Consider the following 14,890-nt stretch of genomic DNA (forward strand, 5'->3'; position numbering starts at 1 on the left):
TCTTCAAAGCCTGCCTGGCCCTCGGAGGCTGCCCAGTGCATCATAGTACATCCCATGGTGGCTCCCCAGATGGATTCTGACTCAGCAGCAGACGCAGCAGGGCAGGCAAAAGGATGTGGGGGAAACCTCACTGTGGCTCATCACCACGTCCATCTGCCTCACCAAGTTCCCAGCAAGGAGTCGGCCCTGATGGGTGTATTCCTCAGCCACAGCTCCTCAGTGGGCCAGCAAGGTGACTCGAAGGGCCTCTGCCACCTCTAAGATTGGGAAACAGGAAAGATGGACCTGGCCCCACCCCAGCCTGCGGGTCACCACCCATGGCGGGACAAGTGAGAAAAGTTGGCCTTGCTCACCGCTGGAGCCCAAACCACAGGTTTCATTTCCCCTGGATAAAGACAATGTTTGCTATTGTTGCATCTGGTGGTAAAAGCAAGTCATATTCACTATCAAAAAGTTTGGAAGGCGGCCGGGCGCGGTGGCTCACACTTGTATTCCCAGCATTTTGGGAGGCCGAGGCAGGTGGATCACGAGGTCAAGAGATCGAGACCATCCTGTCCAACATAGTGAAACCCCATCTCTACTAAAAATACAAAAATTAGATGGGCATGGTGGCGTGCGCCTGTAGTTCCAACTACTTGGGAGGCTGAGGCAAGAGAATCGCTTGAACCCGGGAGGCAGAGGTTGCTGTGAGCCCCAAGATTGCACCACTGCACTCTAGCCTGGCAACAGAGCGAGACTCCGTCTCAAAAAACAAAAAAAAAAAAGGAAAATAAGAATCCAGCCTCAAGCCTGTCACCCAGGAACAATCACTCTAGTTGGCTGGTGTATTTCCCTCCAGTCTTTTTTTCAGTGTATGTATATAAACTTTATTTATATATATTATTTTATAGCCAGCTGCTTTTTTTCTTTTAATTCTAAATGATGGGCTGTTTTTTGTTTTAAAACACTGTAGTCCAGCCAAGTGTGGTGGCTCAAACCGGTAATCCCAGCACTTTTGGAGGCTGAGGTGGGCAGATCACTTGAGCCCAGGAATTCAAGACCAGCCTGGGCAACATGGCAAAACCATGTCTCTACCAAAAATAAAAAAATTAGCCAGGCATGGTTCCATGCACCTGTAGTCCCTGCAACTTGGGAGGCTGAGATGGGAGGATCACCTGAGCCCAGAGAGGTCGAGGCTACAGTGAGCCATGATCATGCCATCACACTCCAGCCTGGGTGACAAGAGTGAGACCCTGTCTCAAAAACAAACAAACAAACAAAAAAAAACAAAACACAGGCTGGGCACAGTGGCTCATGCCTGTAATCCCAGCACTTCGGCAGGCCAAGGTAGGTGGATCACCTGAGGTCAGGAGCTCAAGAACAGCCTGGCCAACATGGCGAAACCCTGTCTCTACTAAAAATACAAAAATTAGCCGGGTGTGGTGGCACACGCCTGTAATCCCAGCTACTTGGGAGGCTGAGGCATGAAAATCGCTTGAACCCGGGAGGTGGAGCTTGCAGCGAGCTGAGATTGTGCCACTGCACTCCAGCCTGGGTGACAGAGCAAGACTGCATCTCAAAAGAACAAACAAAAACAAAAACCACTGTAGACTAAGCAAACTCAACTCTTCCTCCTCCCATGCAGTGCTCCCTCTGCCTGTTTCCCCACATCACCTGTGTGATGGGGAATGGGGGGGCACACAGCGAGGCTGAGGACTCATGGAATGACCCTTGGGAAGCCAGAATGGGCACGGGTACACATTTCCAAGCAGGAGACTCACTGATCTACCCACCCCGGGTCCCCAACCACACTGGGAATCCCCTCCATGAACGGGAGGAGCCTCTATCTCACACACACACACACACACACACACACACACACACACACACACACACGGAGACCACAGAGAGAACATGGGCACCGTGGGCAACTGTTTGAAAATTTCTGAGCTGCTTCTCAGATAAAGAGAGCACTCTCATCTTCCTTGTCCTTCTCCAAAATCAGCAGAAATCAAGTTTCTCACCTTCCAAGCTCAGCCAAGAAATTTCAATTCCAGTGACGACAGAGCTGGTGTGGGGTGGATGGTTCCCATGGGAAGGTGTGGGTCACAGGCTGGGCTCTTAGAACTGGGAAAGTCCCTAGGCCAAGTCAGAATCCCAGGTGTCCTCCCTGAGCACCTGCTGTGTGCAGGATGCCATGCCAAACATTTTATGAATTAGTTCATCCCATTCTTGTGACACCTCAGCAGGGGAGGTATCAGTACCCCCATTTAATGGATGAAGAAATGGAGGCCCTGCAAAGTTAAGCCACAGGCCAACTTCCTCATGGAGAGATCAAGCATCTGAAGCCAAGAGAGTGGACATGGCCTGTCCAGACTGGGGACCAGCGCAAGGCAAGGTTTATCCTGCTGGGTCAGGCCCGGCTGCCTCTCTCAGAGGGCACTGGGGAGTTTGCCCTGGACACAGGCTAGGGGCAAAGGCTCACATGGACATGTCGGGTCAGCTGCCGGATCCTGGGCTCTAGGCCTCCCCAACATCTTCCCAATGCACCCAGCTGACTCCTGGAGTCCAGAAAGTCCAAACTGTAGAAGGTCACCCCAAGCGCCCTGGGACTTCGCACTCTGCGCTGGCTGACGTGGGGCTGGAATGGCTTCTTCCACTGGGCGTGTATGTGGGCGTGGGAATGGACACATGTGCTCTGTCTCCTGGCCCAACTGTCCAGTCACAGGCGACAGCATCTGGGTCTGTGGCAAGTTCAGAGCTCCAGACCTGCCTTCCCCACTGATGCCCTGTGTGACCTGGACCCGGTCTCACTCCCTCCCTGAGTCCCAGTTGTTCTTCTCTTCTGTGGAATCCTAACCCTGTGATTCCTGAAGGGGAGGGACAGTAAAGACACATTTCTTTCTTTTCTTTTTCTTTTTAAGAGAGAAGATCTGGCGGCCGGGCATGGTGGCTCATGCCTATAATCCCAGCACTTGGGGAGGCTGAAGCAGGTGGGTCACCTGAGGTCAGGAGTTTGAGACCAGCCTGACCAACATGGTGAAACTGTGTCTCTACTAAAAATACAAAAATCAGCCAGGTGTGGTGGCAGGTACCTGTAGTCCCAGCTACTTGAGAGATTGAGACAGGAGAATCACTAGAACCCAGGAGACGGAGGTTGCAGTGAGCCGAGATCGTGCCACTGTACTCCAGCCTGGGTGACAGAGACTCTCTCAAAAGAAAAAAAAAAAAGGAGAATCTGGCTATGTTGCACACGCTGGAGTACAGTGGCTATTCACAGCACCATCCCACTACTGATCAATATAAGAGTTTTGACCTACTCTGTTTCCTACCTGAGCCAGTTTACCCCTCCTTAGAAAACCTGGTGGTCCCCATTCCTGGGAGGTCACCATATTGATGCTGAAGTTAGTGTGGACCAGCATAGTGCATTATAGCCCAGAACCCCTGGGCTCAAGCCATCCTCCCGCCTCAGCCTCCTGAGTAGCTGTGACTACTGGGGCATCAGGTGCATGCCACCACACCATTTCACCTCTTGTGCTAATTTTTTTTTTTTTTTTTGAGACGGAGTCTCACTCTGTTGCCCAGGTGGGAGGGGAGTGCAGTGGTGTGATCTCAGCGCACTACAACCTCTGACTCCCGTCATGTTCAAGGGATTCTCCTGCCTCAGCCTCCTGAGTAGCTGGGATCACGGGCATGTGCCACCACGCCCAGCTCCTTTTTGTATTTTCAGTAGAGATGGGGTTTCATCACGTTGGCCAGGCTGGTCTTGAACTCCTGACCTCAAGTGATCTGCCCGCCTCAGCCTCCCAAAGTGCTGGGATTACAGGCATGAGCCATGGCACCCGGCCTCGTGCTAATTCTGATAGATTGGCAGTGACTTTTTGGATCACTGTGGGGAGAAGGGCTCCGCAGCTGTATGGTGATAGATTGGCAATGTCAGTGTCTGCCACGGGCTAGGAGGCAGCAGTAGTGGCTTCTGTGCTGTGTGTTTGCTATAAATGTGAACCCCTAAACATCCTGTCCACATGGACCCTGAAGGATTTCCCCAAATGCTACCCATAGGCGATATGTCCTAGTAACCCATTTCTATGAAGACTGAGCCCTTGGAAATGCTGAGGCTGTTGAGGGGTTTTACATTGGTTCCTGCTTCTCACAGCCACTTCCTGTCCCAGATACCTGGCCCCAGTGTCTGCTCTGGGGTTTATCTGTGAGGTCACAACTGTTGTCTTAAGGCCTTTGATCCTGAGGATTCCTGTCACATAGAACAGCGGTCTCAGGCTGCCTCCTTTCCTGGCAGTGCCCCTGCTTCTAAATGCCCCCATTACCAAAACACACCCACTCTTGACCCAGTCAGGGGTGACATGCAAACTCAGACCTGGTTTATGTGGCTGCAATGTTGAATCACCTGACTTTCCAAACAGTGCATCGTAAAAGCAGACACTGGGCTGGGTGCGGTGGCTCACGCCTGTAATCCCAGCATTTTGGGAGGCTGAGGTGGGCGAATCGCTTGAGCCCAGGAATTCGAGACCCGCCTGAGCAACTTATCAAGACCCCATCTCTATTTTAAAAATAAATAAATAATTAATTAAAAATTAAAAAAAAAAAGCAGACACTGAAGTCTCTGTAATGGCGAAGTTCCAGACATGTGCCAGGTGGATGGGGACACATCTGAGGATATAGGGACTGCCTGACATTCCTCAGATCATCCCGAACTGGTGTGCGTCCAGACTGGCTTCACCTCACCTTTGTCACTGTTTGCTAAGCCCTGAGCAGGTCTCTGCTGTATTTCCTCCTGGAGAGTCTTGTTTGGCTGTGATAGGCGATTCCGCTCCACCCTGTTTCCCAAGACTTCTGGGATGTAGGGCTCCCCACCCAGTGCTGAGGACCAAGGGAAAAGCCTGGTGCTCGAAGAGTCAGTCAGTGGTTCCAAAACTCCCAGACAATGGCTGCGGGGGAAGACAAAAAGTATTCCTCAGGATCCCAGAATTTTCCTGAAAGCAGGAAAATTGGAGGTCCCATAATCCCACCTCTGCCCAGTGCACATATCCTTTCCACAGCCCCTCACCAAATGGCTCGCCAGCTTCCACTTGAATGCCTCCAGAGACGGGGAGCTCAGTTGGAAAGGATGGAGGTTATAGATATTGTGTGTTTCTTCGTGTTATTATGTAAACTCAAGTTTTCCAAAGTGAAATCATTCATTCCACAACTGTTGATGGAGCAGCGACTAGGTTCCAGGCACTGTCTAGCCATCAGAGATACAGCAGTGAGAAAAACACAGAAATCCCTGCCCACCACATAGGCCTGACATTCCCATGGGGGAAGAAAGGCAATAAACAAGTGAGAGTACTGAGGACGCCCTGTGGCAAAAAGTGCTATGGAGAGAAATGACATGAGGATGAGGGACGGGGAGTGCTATGTTTGCATTTCAACATCCTGCAGTCAGCAAAGGTGATAGTTGAGAAAAGTCCCAAAAGAGATGAGGTAGCTGGGACAAGCAAGTGTCATGGAAGAGAGGTCCAGGCAGAGGGGTGGCCAGTGCAAAGGCCCTGTGGCAGGAGCGTAGTGGGAGGGAGGGGGAAACAGCAGGAAGGCCAGTGTGGCTGAGCTGGATGTGCCAGGTGGTGGGCCGTGGGAATGTATAATGAAGGCCGATGGAGCTTACCTAGAAATGTCTTTCATAACACAAGAAACTGGATTTTGCCTGGGTATGGTGGCTCATGCCTGTAATCCCAGCATTTTGGGAGGCTGAGGCAGGCAGATCACTAGGTCAGGAGTTCGAGACCAGCCTGGCCAACATGGTGAAACCCCATCTCTACTAAAAATACAAAAATTAGCTGGGCTTGGTGGCACTTGCCTGTAATCCCAGCTACTCAGGAGGCTGAGGCAGGAGAATCGCTTGAACCCATGAGGCAGAGCTGCAGTGGGCTGAGATCGTGCCACTGCACTCCAGCCTGGGTGACAGAGTAAGACTCTGTCTCAAAAAACCCAAAAAACAAATTATCCAGGCTTGGTGGCACATGCCTGTAATCCCAGCTACTTGGGAGGCTGAGGCAGGAGGATCGCTTGAACCTGGGAGGTGGAGGTTGCAGTCAGCTGAGATCGTGCCACTGCACTCCAGCCTGGGCAACAGAGTGAGACTCCAAAAAAAGAAAGATAGAAATGTCCTTCATAATGTAAGAAACTAGATTTTTTTTTTTTTTTTGTAATAGGGAAGGGTTGAATTCTAGTAGAAGCTGAAACCCAGATAAAAAGATTGCGAATACCCAAATCCAATCATAGGGAGCCAAGTGAAGGCCATCCTGGGAGCCGCATGATGGCAGCACACAGCTGGAGCTCTAACAGTTCCTGGCACCTAGAGCCAAACGGACAGGGGAACTGGGTTTTCACAATCAATTGTATTGATCTAGGAAAACTGAAACCAAATTACTATGTGGGGCAAGAGGCTTACCGGAAAGTGCTGGGCTATCTGGTCCTGGTGGGGAGGAGGAAGGGTGCTTGTGTTCTCAGGCCTGGATCTGAGGAAGTGGGTGTAGAGATGCAATGGCGCCATCCCTGGCTGCTGGCTTGGGTCTCTGTGTACCTTCTCTGGGAACCCTTACCAAGACAGGGGCTTTGGCAGGCCTGGAAGTACCTGTGCGTTAGAGAGGGTTTGGGCATTTGTTGTGTAAATGCTTTAGTGTGAGTCAGTCCCCAGGAGCCTGGTTGGCCTCAGCTGCCCTGATCTTTGAGGGCCAGACTCCCACCCTGGAGCTGTTGTTAAGGAGGGTGGCAGCCAGGTCCCCACAGGACACCCCGGGTCATCGTTTTGGGGCTGGTACACTTAACACATCTGTTGCCCCAGCAGTATGGGAAGCTCAGACCTGTTCCATGACTTGGTAACTAAGCTTGGGCTGAGTCTCTGACTCCAGGCCTTCCTGGCCGCCCTATCTCACCCTTCTCATTAAACAAAGTTGGAGCTGCAGATTCCAGCTCCAACGGGGATTAACGACAGGCCCAGGACAGGGAAAGAACAAACGGCAGTGACAGGAGAGGAAGTGGGAGATGAAGTAAGACAGGACAGGATGGGAGGAGGGTGAAAGGCCAGAGGGAGATACTGGCCACAAGTCTGCACTTTCATCTTTTCTTTTTTTTATTTTTTTATTTTTTTTGAGATGGAGTCTCACTCTCTTGCCCAGACTGGAGTGCAGTGGCTCAATCTCAGCTCACTGCAACCTCTGCCTCCTGGGTTCAAGTGATTCACCTGCCTCAGCCTCCCGAGTAGCTGGGATCACAGGCACATGCCATCACGCCAGGCTAATTTTTGTATTTTTAGTGGAGACGGGGTTTTGCCGTGTTGGCCAGGCTGGTCTCCAACTCCTGACCTCAGGTGATCTGCCTGCCTCGGCCTCCCGTAGTGCTGGGATTACAGGTGTGAGCCACCGCGCCCGGCATGTGCTTTCATCTTTTTAAAAAAATTTCTTATAGAGGAGTCATTATCATGCTTTCTTGCCCAGGCTGGTTTTGAAATCCTGACCTCAAGTGATCCTCCTGCTTCGGCCTCCCAAAGCACAGGGATTACAGGCAGAAGCCACCATGCCTGGCCCTGTGCTTTCATCTTGAACACTGCCTAGCTCCAGCCTAGGGTGGCCAGCCAGGGACACCGCAGGAACATGCGGAACTCTTAGTCCTTCGCCAAGACCTGACAGAGTGGCATTGTTACAGTCCTGGACATAGATCGTTATCTTCCAAGTGGTATTTTTTGGCGTGTGTGTATTTATTCACTTTGATATTGGGTGAGAGGAATCAGGGTCATAAGGCCAGGTTTGGTGCAATTTCTCCCAGGACTTCAGGGAGAGGGGCCCTTAGGAGTCCAGGTCTCAACAGGGACTGTGACCACCACACTCCCTTTCCACTCTCTGCCCCAGGCTCCACATACCTTCCTTGCCCAGCCCAGCAGGCCTGGCCAAGGTGGGCAATTATGGCCAGGAACTGATGGCAAAAAGCTTAGTGAGGTCCATGCTCCCATCACAAACCCTTACTGATCCCTGGGGTCAGACAGACATGGGTTCAAATGCTGCCTCTACCACTTCCGATACATGTGACCTTGAGCAAGTTATTTATTCCCGCTAAGACTAAATGTTCTTATCTGTGAAATGGGTAGTGCTTATTTTATTATAGAGTTGCTGGGAGAATTAAATAAAACCTTGCACTTAAAACATTTAGCATGGTGCCAGCGCATAGCAAGTTGGCCATTACGATTATTTTCATTCGCATCATGGTCGGCTTGACCACCTTACAATTTATTGTTGACACAGGATTTCACTGCCCAAGTTTGCATTTGTGTTTATGATTGTGCTGGCATCGAGTAGTCCTGTTTAATTGCTGCTGGCTAACAAGAAAAGAACAGAGGCGGATTTAATGCGTAAATGATGCGTTCAAGCCAAGTGAAGGCCAAATGATGTAACAGCCCACTGTGCAAACAAAAGTATTGCAGTAATTCAAATAGAGAAAGGTTGGGGAGAATTGAGTCATTCCCCAGAGCATGGCAGCATCCGTATACATGTCAAGCTCAAAAGCAGATCCGCTCTGAGTGGTCAGTCCCATATCGCTAAAAGTAGCAATGTGGTTTCAGGCAAACAACATCATCCTTCTCATTAAACAGATATTGTTACTTTAAATTTTACTGGGTTTGCAGTTTTGTTTATATTTACTAGGTACGTTTCTCCGATGTAGATGTACTGCTAAGTGAAAAAAAAATTGTAGTATGCTGCCTTTTGATTAAAAAGGGGAGCATAGGCCAGCCGTTGTGGCTCATGCCTGTAATCCCAGCACTTTGGGAGGCCAAGGTGGGCGGGATCACGAGGTCAGGAGATCGAGACCATCCTGGCTAACACCGTGAAACCCTGTCTCTACTGAAAATACAAAAAATTAGCCTGGTGTGGTGGCATGCACCTATAGTTCCGGCTACTTGGGAGGCTGAGGCAGGAGAATTGCTTGAACCCGGGAGGTGGAGGTTGCAGTGAGCTGAGATCGTGCCACTGCACTCCAGCCTGGGTGACACAGGGAGACTCTGTCTCAAAAAAAAAAAAAAAAAAAAAGAATGAGGGAGTATAGGCTGGGCGTGGTGGCTCATGCCTGTAATCCCAGCACTTTGGGAGGCTGAGGTGGGTGGATGACCTGAGGTCAGGAGTTCGAGACCAGTCTGGCCAACATGGTGAAACCCTGTCTCTACTAAAAATACAAAAATTAGCTGAGCTTGGTGGTGCACGCTTCTAATCCCAGCTACTTAGGAGGCTGAGGCAGAAGGATCGCTTGAACCTGGGAGATGAAGGTTGCAGTGAGCCGAGATCGTGCCACTGCACTCCAGCCCAGGTGACAGAGTAAGACTCCAACTCAAAAATAAAATAAGGAGTATAAAAATACAGATAAATGTATATGTGTGTATATGTATGTGTCTATATATTTTTTTCTTTTGGCAAAAAAAATAACAGAGGGATCAATCAGATCCAATAAAAATTGGTACTTGGGTGTGGAGAGGGATTACACAGAAGGAATGGAGGTAGAAGCAAGATTGTCTTACGTGTATTTTTCCATATAGTTTTGACCTTCAAGTCATATATTGCCTATTCATCTTGGATTGATGTTTGCATAGGGGCGATAAGGAGAATGTATACCTGACGTCACAAAAATAACTGACATCAGCATATTGGGGCGGGAGTAGGGGTGGGGAGCTGCAGGAGTCTCTTTCCCATAAAGAATGTACGTGGCTCGAATTGGAGACTGACTGCCACAGCCAGATAGAGCCCTGTTGGTTCTCAGGAAAATAATCTTCCTAGAGCACTACTTAGAAATTATTCCTTCTCTCTAAAGCGGACAAGATCAGGGAGATCGGCCCTGCCAGGATCTCTTGAGGAGAGAACTTAGCAAGCCCAATGAGGTGGCTGTTACAGGGAAGCAGTGTTCCCACCTGTCCCCCATGTGGCCAGGCCACCAAGGCCCCTTACAGAGCACTGCCCACTAGTGTGCCTGAAATGGGCTATAGATCCTCTCCTCCCCCAAGCAGGCACCAGGGCCCAGGGCGACCAATGCCAGCAAGGCCCTGCCAGCCTCAGTCAGCCTGGTCCATGTGCCCCAGGGGGTTGCCCATGTAGTCTGTGTGGCATCATGTGAACAAGTTGGGAAGTACTGGCCTCAGAGGACTGTTTGCTGACCTCTGACCTCAGGGCAAGAGGTCAAAGGAGCAGGAATCTTACAAAATGGGTACAAGGGCACCTCGTGGGCCACCCAGGAACCAGGCCACACCAAAGGCTGCACTGAAAGTACACAGCCATGCAAGGGGACTGGCAGCTCTCTCCCAAGAGAAAAATCACCTGCTAGCACCAAGCTGCCGTCAGAGCAGAGGCTCAGCCATGAAACTAAGCCAACAGAGAAGGGTCAGAAAAGCCTTGCAGGCCAGCCAACCGGGAGAGCATTCCTGCTTCAGGAGGAGGGAGGGTAGAACACAACCCCAGCAGCCCTTGTTGCTGGTTGGCACAGCTGTCACTGATGATGGGGTACTGCTCTTACCCAATTTTACAGAGGAGGAAACTCAGGCCCTGGGAGATTGAGTAATTTGCCTAGGGACATTCAAGAGCATTTCAGAGCTGAATCTGAATCGAGGGCTGGGCTGATCACCAACACTGCAGCCTCCCAACAAGTTTGCAGAGGGGAAGGGCAGTTCAGCACTTCAGTAGCATGAATATTATAAAAAAAAATCAGGGCAGGCGCAGTGGCTCATGCCTGTAATCCCAGCACTTTGGGAGGCTGAGGAGGGAGGGGTCATTTGACACCAGGAGTTCTAGACCAGCCTAGACAACATGGTGAGACCTTGTCTTTACGAAAGAATAAAAAATTTCAGGAGGCATGGTGGCACGTGCTTGTGGTCCCAGCTACTCGGGAAGCTGAGGTGGGCAGATTCCTTGAGACCAGGAATTCAAGGCCGTAGTATGATCTGATGGCACCTGTGAAGAGCTGCTGCACTCCAGCCTGGGCAACAGAACAATACTGTTTCAGACAAAAACAAAAGAAACCAGAAAAATCAGCATGTACTACTGTGAGAACATAGGTGAACAATTCTTGTCCAAGAAAAAGTCAAATGTGAATCACAGCTGAGCCACCCACATCATGATGGCTGAGTGAATCTGTGTCTGATTTAGCCACAGTTCAGCTCTCTTGTAGAGGCAGAAAGCAGAGCGGTTGAAGTGTGTGTAGGCTTTCTATTCTTATGTCCCAGGTTCAGATCCTGGGTCTTTATTTTCCTCAGTGACTGCGAGTCCAGGCCTCAGTTTTCTAATCTGTGAAATGGGGATCATAACAGCACCTGCCTCAAGGGTTGTTGTGAGCAATATATGAAGCAATCATTATAAGGCATTGAGCACAGAGCCTGAGAGCATGAGCCCGTAAACTCACTGTGAGTTTCAGCTGTTAAAGCAGCTTTTTGTTGCCAAGTCGCTGGCTAAAGATGCCCAAGGGCTATGGTCTAGAGAGAAGCACCTGAACCCACCTAAGCAGTTGGGTTGGGGGATCCCGCCTGGCTGCTCCGCCAGCTCTTGTCCTGCAGAGGCCCCCACTTCGCAGGTCAGATGTGTGGTTCACCTCCTGTCCAGCCTTCCCAGGCCTGCGCAGGAGCCTACCACCTGCTCACTGGTTTGTAAGTCATTCAGGGGCTGGGCGCTTATAGAGTCACTCAAGGCGGTGACTCACACCTATAATCCCAGCACTCTGGGAGGCTGAGGCAGGTGGTTCACTTGAAGTCAGGAGTTTGAGACCAGCCTGGCCAACGTAGCAAATGAAATCCCGTCTCTACTAAAAATACAAAAAATTAGCTGGGCGTGGTAGCACATGCCTGTAATCCCAGCTACTCGGGGAGGCTGAGGCAGAGGCTGCAGTGAGCTGAGACCGCACCACCGCACTCCAGCCTGGGTGACAAGAGTGACACTGTCTCAAAAAAAAAAAAAAAAAAAGTCACTGGACTCCCCCAAGCCAGTCCCCTACATTTCACATCAGGAGGGTCACCTATGGTGCCTCCTGCGTCGGGCTGTGGTGGGTTCCCACACGAACCTCCATATCTCTACTCCCCATGGTAGTCAGAGGAGCCTTTAAAAAGGGTAAATTTGCCGGGCACGGTGGCTCACGCCTGTAATCCCAGCACCTCTGGAGGCGGAGGCAGGAGGATTGCTTGAGGCCAGTCTGGGCAACAGAGTGAGAGCCCATCTTTTAAATTAAATTTAAAAATATAAAAATAAAATGGCTGGGCGCGGTGGCTCACGCCTGTAATCCCAGCACTTTGGGAGGCTGAGGCAGGTGGACTGACTGAGGTCAGGAGTTCGAGACCAGTCTGGCCAACATGGTGAAACCCTGTCTCTACTAAAAATACAAAAAAATTAGCCGGGTGTGGTGGTGTGTGCCTGTAATCCCAGCTACTCGGGAGGCTGAGGCAGGGGAATTGCTTGAGCCAGGGAGGTGGAGGTTGCAGTGAGCCGAGATTGCGCCACTGCACTCCAGCCTGGACGACAGAGCAAGACTCCGTCTCTAAATAAATAAATAAATAATTTTTATTAAAGGGTAAATCAGTCAAATTTCCAAAAGAATTTTGAGAATCCAGAGTCCATTGCTCTGATAATTAAATTCAACATCTGGACCCAGCTTGGCAAGTGCTCTGTGATCCAGCCCGTTACCTACCTCTCATCTCATCTCTCGGCCATGCTCCAAGAAGTGTCTGCTCCCCAAGTGCATAAGCTCATGCCCCCAGGCCCATGTCCTTGCCTCTCCCTCTGCCTGGGACACCCTTCCTCCAGATCTTTACACTTTTGCCTCTTTTTTCGGCCTCAGCTCAAACATCACCTCCTCCCAGAGGTCTTCCCTGACCACCCCAGGGATAGCAGCCCTCCCGCTTCCCCAGGCACTCCCACATTACCTTCTTTATCATTTTCTTCCAGAGCTCTTAGGATGATCTGAACTTCTCTCATAAAACTGGCTTATTCCCCTGTGAACTGCCTGCTTCCCTCGCTATAACTGAAGCACTGGAAGAGGTCCTGCACCCAGCAGGCACTCAATGAGTATCTGAGGAATGAATGAATGAAATGCCCAGTGCACAATCAACCTCCACAAAAGCAGTTTTTCTTTTCACATATAACTCATCGCTATCACAGCCCCTCTCCTTGCTCACCCGCCTCGCTGAGGGGCTCCTGAGAACCTCCGTAGAGGTCTCCATCAGCCAAAAAGCATCTGCACCGTCAGAGAGGGCCCCTCACTGCCGCTCGCAGTGCTCCCTGCTGCCACGTGCAGCCCCTTGAGCATGAGCCTGTTGGCACAGGTTGGCACACGGTGTCTGGCTTCTGTAAATGCTCTCTGCTCCCAGGTGTGCCGTGCCCCATTGAAGGACAGCACTCACACTCCTCCAGGTATTAACTGACTTTTTCCCCAGCAATGTTTGTTTTAGGGATTAAAGTTTGTGGAGGAGCCTATAATTTCCAGAATCATCTGTTCCTTTCCTGGCAGCCAGCACATTTGTCATTCTATTTTTCCCAAGTCCCTGATAATACCGTTCCAGACATGTTGATTTGATGGCATCAGTCAACGGAAAGACTCTCTGGGGCCTGCCGTAGGCCAGCGGACAGGCTCTCCGGGCCACACTCAGGGGCGACTGAGCCAACTCTTCACGCCATTCCTTTCCTTCCCTGCCTAGGACGACCTTACAGCCCATGATCGCTTTTCTTCTTCTTCTTCTTTTTGTTTTTTCTTCCTGTTTTCTTTTTAAGTACTACAGTGACCCCTTATTTATTCAGCAAAGAAATGGACTACTCCACAGTAGTGAATTTTCAAAATAATGCCCTTCAAGCACTAAAACTTTAAACAACACATCTTCAAAACAGCTTTGCTGAGGTATAACTGACACATTGTAAACGGCATGGATTTAAAGTGTACAACTTGATATGTTTTGACATATGGACACACCCATGAAACCATCACCACAATCAAGATAATGAACACGTCCATCATTCCCAAAAGTTTCCTCCCGCCCCTCCCTGCCCCATTCCCCAAGCAAGCACTGATCTGTTTTCCAAATACGTCTTTAATGCTACAAGGGCTCACACACCTCCCCACCTTAGAAAATGGAGTATGATCAACATGATTGATCCTTTCCTTGATTCAGCATTATCACCAACACGATGGAAAGTGATCTCAGATGTCATGAGGATGCATGATTGTTTGCCCTGATCACTAAACGGCCCATTGTTGTGCTGGCATACTGGGCAGTTTCAAGTTTGGGAGTTTTCTCCCTCACTGCCAGCTGTCTCAGAGCTTAGTTCCCAGCAGACAACTCTTGCTGCCTCGAACCCTGGCACACTAACCACCATCCCGTGACGTTCCCACTCCTCACTCTGCGACAGTGGTTCTTTGCTGGGAGAGATTTTTGTCTCCCAAGGGACATTTGGCAATACCTGGAGATCTTTTTGGTTGTCATCATGGGAGCAGGAGTGCTACTAGCAGCTAATGTTTAGTGACTAGGGATGCGACTGAACATCCTGCAATGTAGAGTGCAGTGTCCCCTACAGAGAATTATCCGACCCAAGATGTTAATAATGCCAAGGTTGAGAAACCCTGTTCAGGATGACAAACCGATTGAAAACTCAACAAGGGGGCCGGGCGTGGTGGCTCACGCCTAATAATCCCAGCACTTAGGGAGGCCGAGGTGGGTGTATCACTTAAGGTCAGGAGTGCGAGACCAGCCTGGCCGACATGGCAAAACCCCATCTCTACTAAAAATAAAAAAAAAAAAAAAAAAAAAAAAAATACAAGTGGCATAAGCCTGTAATCCCAGCTACTTGGGAGGCTGAATCATGAGAATCGCCTGAACCCAGGAGGCAGAGGTTGCAGTGAGCTGTGATCA

This window comes from Pan troglodytes, chromosome 16, assembly GCF_028858775.2.
Source record: "Pan troglodytes isolate AG18354 chromosome 16, NHGRI_mPanTro3-v2.0_pri, whole genome shotgun sequence".
NCBI classification, from domain to species: Eukaryota; Metazoa; Chordata; class Mammalia; order Primates; family Hominidae; genus Pan; species Pan troglodytes.